The sequence below is a fragment of the Eretmochelys imbricata genome, chromosome 1 (assembly GCF_965152235.1).
Source record: "Eretmochelys imbricata isolate rEreImb1 chromosome 1, rEreImb1.hap1, whole genome shotgun sequence".
Lineage (NCBI taxonomy): Eukaryota > Metazoa > Chordata > Testudines > Cheloniidae > Eretmochelys > Eretmochelys imbricata.
Genome location: NC_135572.1, coordinates 232,693,977 through 232,701,893, shown reverse-complemented (window position 1 = coordinate 232,701,893; position 7,917 = coordinate 232,693,977).

Sequence of the window (7,917 nt, the reverse complement as noted above, 5' to 3'; positions counted from 1 at the left end):
CACAGCTGTGTGCCTTCCTCGAAGTTGAGGATTTTATTCCATGCATTTCTTTGGGTATCGTTGCCCTCATTTAATACAAATTGACAAAGTTTGAATATATTAATGATGTAGGGTTATCAGTCTGCCATCTGTGGCATGCATTTAGGCTTCCACCCTCTGTTCCTGCACAAAGAGCAACGGTTCAGCTCATTCTTGGAGCAGCGTCTCTGGTCTGAAAATTAGTATTTCTCACTTACTAGGAATATGCTACAATAGAGCCAGTCTGCAGTAATCCAAACCAAAGTCATTATTGTCGCCGACCCATGCATATACAATAATTACCACAGACTGGAACTGTACTGCAACAATCTCTGATCCCCTTGATTCATATGGTTTCATACAGCTTGTGGTCTCCAATTCTATAATCCCATTTTATAACATTTTGCCTTTACAGCCATCAACTACAATGAGTCAAGTGCATAAGAATGTCTTTTTATTATTACTCCTCTCGCCTATTCAATGTTTTGTACAAAATGTTCCATTTAAAAAAAAAAAACAGGTATCTAGGTTTGTGCCATTGTTCTAACAGGGGGAAGTAAAATATTATGCACAAAATGAGAGTATACAAAAGGAAAACAGGGTTGCTGATGCCATGAGCCTTAAAGCAATGCAGGGAGCATAGGAAAAAGCTTTGCTGTGGGTGAGAGATTTATCATGTATTTAGGCAGAGAGCAAATAACGTGCACAACACATGCTGTCCGAAAACTGGCAAGGGTAGGACTCAAACTCAGTGTAGATCGGTGTTGCTCAGCAAAATGAAAAGCCTCTGTGGGCAGAGGGACCAGCACAAGTCCTATACATCAAGTAAGCCCTTGGTGCTAAACTTTCTTGCACCCGCCTTATGCTTTCCCTCTACATGATTGAATTTCAGCCCTCAGTGTAGCTGCACCAAAGGAAACCCCTAGAATAGACAAGGAAAACTGGGATTTGCCTGGATGTTGCTTATCCCTGCATGAAATTGGGATCAGCTCCACTGGTGCTAGGGTTGCCAACTTTCTAATCACACAAAACTGAACACCCTTGCCCCATGCCCTGCCCCAATGCCCCGCCCCTGACCTGAAGCCTCACCCCCCCCACTTACTCCATTCCCCCCTCCCTCCTTCTCTCGCTCTCCCCCACCCTCACTCACTTTCACCAGGCTGGGGCAGGAGGTTGGGGTGTGGGAAGGGGTGAGGGCTCCGGTTGGGGTTGCAGGCTCTGGGGTGGGGCCACAAATGAGGGGTTCAGGGTGTGGGAGGGGGCTCCAGGCTGGGGCAGGGAGTTGAGGTATAGGAGGGGGTGAGGACTCTGAGGTGGGGCCATGAATGAGGGGCTTGGGGTGCAGGAGGGGGCTCAGGGCTGGGGCAGGGGGTTGGGGTGTGGGAGGGGGTGTGGGCTCCAGGAGGCAGTTTGGGTGCAGGAGGAGGTCAGGGCTGGGGTTGGGGTATAGGAGGGGGTGAGGGGTGCAGACTCCGGCTGGGCGGCGCTTACCTAAGGCGACCCCTGGAAGTGACCGGCATGTCCATCTTCTAAAGCAGAGGGGCCAGGGGGCTCTGCGTGCTGCACCTTCCCGCAGGTGCTACCCCCGCAGCTCCCATTAGCCACAGTTCCCTTAGACCCACTGCACCAGCTACTGGACTTTTAGTGGCCCGGTCAGTCGTACTGACCGGAGCTGCCAGGGTCCCTTTTCAACCAGGCATTCCGATTGAAAACCGGCCACCTGGCCACCCTAACTGGTGCCCACCCCTGCTTCCCCTAACTCCACTAGGGCATTGCACTGGTGCAGCTGCACCAGTGGCTAAAATCAGGGCTAACTCCAGGTGTTGACATCAGGTTTTGGCAGATGTAGGGCTTTGTCCTGTGCCACCGCAGCTTTGTCACTGGCTCTGGTGGCCCCAGGGTAAAGCAGGAAATGACTTTCAAAAGACAGTTATTTGTGCTCTGAAGCTCATGCCTGTATTTCATTAGTGACTTGGGGTCTTCAACAGTTTTTTTTTTAAAGAAAATACACTTCTTCAATTTCTTAAAAATAAAAGCCATCTCACTAGGCCTCTGGAGAATCGTCCCACCTAGAGGGACCCTGGGATGGGAGAGAGACCTCTGTGGTTCCCATACCACTCCACACCCTGCCCTCCACCCCCAGCAGCTGACACAAGGGAAAAGGGAAGTGTGGCAGTGATTCCCAACTAATAGAATGACCCCTTGGGGCAAACAGCAGCTGGGGTCAGAAGTCCATCCTGATACAGACTGACTGAGGAACAGGGGGAGCACAAAGGTATCTTAAAGCCACTTTTGCCTCGCCCCTCCTAAGCTGTGCTGCTGCTCAGGACCTGGTCCAAAGATAAAGATGTACAGAGCTGACACCCCTCCCACACTCCCCCCACCCCAAAAAGCCAAAAAATTAAGCTTTTGGGGCTTTTTTGAGGGATCTTCTCCCCCCCACCCCCCCGGATGTGCAGTAAAATGAATAATGCCCAGGATGGCTTTTCCGCTCTTTTTCTCTTGCTTTCTTCCCCCTTCTCCCACTTTGTAACTTTTGAAAAGTTGAGGGAATTTTGAAAAGTTAGAGTGGCAAAGTTAGAGCTTAATTTTGCGATATGTCCCTCTGTAATTTTTTCAGAAGTGGAGAAGTTTTGAAAAGTTACAGAGTGGAAAAAGGAAAAGAGAGAAGACAAAAAAGTAGAGCCTCTCCCTAACCCCAGATATCATTCAATGGCCAAAAATGGGAGAAGGGGGAGGGAGAAAGGGATGACAAAAACTTGAATTTGTGAAAAAACTGTGGTTTTTGAAAACCTAAATGAAAAATGAGGCAAAAGTTAGGAACAGAACCTAAACTTGATCTCATCCATGCTCCTACCCACTTACACATCACGTTTTCGTGACTTGGGCAGGAATGTATATTTGTAATCAGGCTGTGTCAGTTAAACTTTAACTAAACATGTCTGTTATTTTTCTGTCCTTCCAAAGCTGATGCCCCGACCCTGCCCTCCCCCACTCCACACACTTAAGAAAAGCCAAGTAGAGTCATTGTGATCACGGGTATAAAATATTCGCCCTCCTCCGTGTTACTCACATCTATAAAATTGCAATATTTCTTGATGCTCTACTGAATGTCTGATCAGTTTCATTCTTTCCCAATGGCTGACTGAATCTCATTCTTGTCTTATGAGTTTGGTTGTCAGGAGGATATGGCTATTGGTTAATTTATGTTAGCTATGTATGAAAGGAGAGGCTTTTATTTTTAATATGAAACTTTTGGTTGTGTGTCTGTCTGCTCGTCGGCCTTGGAGCCAGAAAACGTGAGTAGGAAGTGATGAAATAGCAGCAATTACGTAACCGATACCCTCGGAAGTAGGGTCTGCGGGACACTAAGATTAGAACCATCTGCCCAACAGGTGTCACAGCTGATCCAAATCTATTGCTGATCTGTTTCTATCAGACTGTAAAACTGAGGCCTGCTCCACCTTATGTAAGCGGGGGAATAGTCCCGCTCTTGTGGGGAACTTTCCTGGCTTCTGCACTACCCCGGTGAAGTGGGCTAGCGAAAGGATCTGAGTCCTCGCTCCCACTTCCTTTACCCAGTGGCCTCCCTGCCCTTGAGGACTCTCCTTGCACTCTGCTGTCTGGCAGAGTCCTTGTAACCCCAACAAGGCTGGGCCCAGGGTTCCTGGGGGGCTTGACCCCCAACCCTGCTGTGGTCACCTAGGACAGGGGCTAGGGTGTCCCCACTCCGGGGTACTCTCTCTGCACTGTGCACGTCTCTGACCCACTGACCATTACATACAATTTAAAGCAAATGCAAGTTATTTAATCAACAATTAATTTTAAGAAGAATAAGGAAAAACGGGAAAGGTGAAAGGAAACACATCACCCCGCTCTGTAGCAGGGAACGTCACAAACAGGGTCTCTGGAATGTCAGGGCAGTTCATAGGCTGTTCCTTGTAAATCTCAGGCCCTGGCTGTGCTGCGGGGATGCTGTGGCTTGGACACTTGCTCTGATGGCGGCCACACGCTCTCAGGCTCTAAGTGGTAGGACCCTTCTTCCCAGTGTCGCCCCCGCCCTGTCGGGGTTACGATCCAAGCCTGGCCTGCAGAGCCTCTTGGCTGAGGCGTCTCCCTGTGCTGAGCCCCCAGGGTCCCCCTCGCTCTCCCCAGCTGCTCACCGCACCCAGCTCCAGACTGCTCCAGCCCCAGCTCCACCACTCTGTCTCTGCACTGTTGCTGCTCTGCCTCCAGCTCCCTGAGCTGTTTCTTTGGCCCCTCTGCCTCTGGTTGCTGCAGCTCTGCTCCCAGGGCAAGTCTGCTCTGCAGGCTGCTTCTGTGACTCTGCTCCCAGCACTGACCTGCTTTGTGGGCTGCTTTTCTGGCCCCTCTGGCTCTGGTTGCTACAGCTCTGCTCCCAGGGCAAGTCTGCTCTCTCTGGGCTGTGCCTCTGGCTTTGGGGCTGCAGCTCTGCTCCCAGGACAGGGGCTGCTTTTCTGGTCCCTCTGGATCTGGCACAGCTCTGCTCCCCAGCTCAGCTCAGACCCCTGCTTTCTCCTTAGCTTGGCCCCACTCTGACCCAGGCAATTCCTGCTCACACGGAGGACGGGACCTCCCTGGCCTCCTGACTCCCTGATTAGCCTGCGCACCCTGTCATTCAGGCTGACCTGGAGCATTGGCTTCTCCCCATTGTTCCTGGGGACTGTCAGTCTCAGGGTCCTGATTTCCTATAGACCCTTCCCCTTTTAATACTGGGAGCTAGCCAACCAAAACACCCCCACTGACTGTTAGTAAGGGGGCAACAGTCCCCTTACACTTAGGGTGGTTTGTTTTGTGCCACGGTTGTATAGTTGATATGTGATTTTGGGTTTTGGTTTGTTTGATGGGTGTTTTGTTTTTTGCTACATTAATTACGCAGGTAGAGTGGTATAGTTAAAACAGCAAAACAAACCAAAAAAACTAACCAAACAAAGCTAGTGTGGATACAGCTATACTGCTATAAGTCACCTTTATAACTTCGTCCACACTAGGATTTTATGCTCATATAACTATTTCAGTGAAGATATCACCGCCCTAACCAGAATTGTTCTACCTGTACAACTTTTCTATTGTCCTCAGACAAAGGTTTTCGTGTCTTTAATTGTATAGAATGGACCATTTTTAAAGTAAAATTATTTTCACGGCGTGATTTCGTTTCAAGCTAAGCAGGACTTCACTATAACTGAACTAGCATCTTGTGTATTGCAACAATTTGAAACAACCTGCCACTGTTTTATGAGCTCACTGTCAACTGAGTTTTGTTATGAGTTCACCAGGTGTGGCTTTAACTGAATTTTTCTTAGGCAAACATTTCACTTAGGTGAAGGAATTATACAGACTTTGATCCTCTGCTAGCTGCTGGAAAAGCCATCCTGACACCACCCCAACTAAGGACACTAGCCAGATTTCATCCCCACCTTAAGCTGCCCAAGGATCTGAATAACCCCTGACCAAGGAGAAACCCCCCTCTCACCTAACAACCTCCATGGGCTACAGCCTAGCCAGTGCTTCCAAACCTCGCCCTTGACAAAGGAGGACACTTATCTAATACCATTAGTTATAGAAGAGGCGCCCGCACTCAAACTCCCCCAAGCTACCACAGAAAACCCTCTTTGTGTATGAAATGTATAAACAAAAACACATCAACAGAATATTTTCAGGCCTTTTTATTTTTTTAATGGCAACAGAAACCTGTTTTTATACAAGTAAACATTCCCTTGCAGTCCTAGCAAATCAAGTTAAGCACCAAGAGAAACACAAGAACTGAACAGAGCTACCCTGATTTATACCAGCTGCTCCCTTTTAAAGATTTGTGGGTGAGGCAGCCTCAGGAGTTCTTTGGCTGGCTGAGCTGAAGATACAGGATACATTTAAGAATGGGGCAGTACCAGCTGGAGCAAAGCAGTCAGCTCAAGTAGAAGGCAAACGGAAAATGCAAGGAACCCAAGAGGCATACACCAAGGTAAAGGGCAGGAGGGTGGGTAGCTACCTGGCAGAAGAGAAGCAAGATGGAAAGTCTACAAAGAATTTAGTCTGATTTCAGTCTGAGGAATAAGAACGGAGGGAGAGAGAATGTGGACAAGAAGTTCAAAGTGAGTCTGTTGTAAGTGTGTGTTGAGGGAGAGATTCAGTTTTATTGTTAAGAGCAATGTGGAAAAGGCCAAATTCTTAGACTGAAGGAAAAAACACCCCACTGTGAGGTGCTCAAATGATGGTGATGAGGGGCATTTTAAGTATTTTAGACAAATCCCATGTAATTATGGCAACATATGATCCAAAAAGCAAAGGCTGGCCCTGAGACAGATGCAGTCAACAGGTTATAATAGCCACAGCATATGCAATGTTTTGCTAGCACAGCTTACTGAACATGTTGACACATGAATGTTCTTGTCTTGCAGTGGTATAAAGTCTGATTAAGACAGATTGCAGGGTTAAAAAATGGTGAGTTTCATTTCTTAGGGAAGCAGGTTAATGAAGTCATTAGAGGAGCAGAAGTCAGGTTAAGTAGGTTCTATTCTCAGATCTGTTGCTGAGGCCAGGCCTGTACTAAAAAAAATTAGGTCAGTTTAACTACCTCAGTCAGGGTGTGAAAAATCCACACCCTTGAGCAGTGTTAAGTCAACCTAAATCCCTGTGTACAGAGCATTACTGCTACCACCTCTGAAGGAAGTGGATTACCCATGCCAATGGAAGAACTCCTCCCATCAGCGTAGGTAGTGTCTACACTGAGGCCCTACACAGCCACTGCTGCAGCTGTGGTGTTTGAAGCATAGACAAGCTCTGACTTACTTTGTGACCTTAGTCAATTGACCTATCCTCTGGGCCTTAGTTTCCCTATATGTAAAATATCTACAACGCACATTGTGTAACCTACTTAATGAATGTTTGTAAAGGGCTTTGAGATCTGTAATTGGAAGTTGCTATTCAGTATAAATGCAAAGCAGCATTTTAAAATGTACTATCTCCCAACAGATGTTTTTATTCCCTTGAAACACGTGAAATGAGTTGGTGGGGTTTATAGTCCAGTCTCTATTACCCAAGACACCACTACACAAAAATCTACCCTCAGAACTGGCTTCCTTATGACAGTCTCATAGGGTTGCCAACTCTACCTAAAGTTATTCTGGGAGATCTTTTCCCCCAACATATGATGTCACTTTCTTAAAATATCCTATTAAAATTTCCCAAATTGCTTTCAATAGTCACTGGGAAATTTATGTCAATTCCGGGAAACTCCAGACCAGTCCTGGAGGGTTAGAAATTCTACAGTCTCCACTGAGCAATTCAGTCTGCAATCGCTCTTCCTCCTAAAAGCTCCCCCCACCCATCTGAACTGAGGCACAAAAGCTGCAGGAAAAGCTTATAATGCCACTGTACCTGTCCTGTGGATAAATGCAGGAGTTCACTCTCCTCGGCTGTCAAGCTAGCACCTTTCACAAGCACTAGGCCCACATTTACTCTTCAGTAAAGGGGCCCAGTTACAACACAACAGATCCCTGACCTGATGATAACCACAGTTAAACAGTTCTGTGTCCAGGGGACCTAACCACATCTGAAAACTGGGTTAGAACTTTGGGCTGAGAGCTATAGCAGCAGTGTAGACCACGAGGTCTGTAAAGAAATATGGTGTCACTGTTAAGAGCATCATGTGAGTGAGTGATCAGTATCTTCTGTGGCCTTTGAGTAAATACAAGTGAAAAAGAAAAAAAATTATTTCATATTTTTCTTAATTTGTAGGAGTATCCCCCGAATTATTATGAAAAGAAAAGTACTTTATCAACATGGTGGTGCAATCTGACCTAAATTGATGAGAAATGGCCTTGAATCAGATAAGGGTGCAAATGTTTGCCCCAAGGAACGGTAGCTGCCACAGACTTT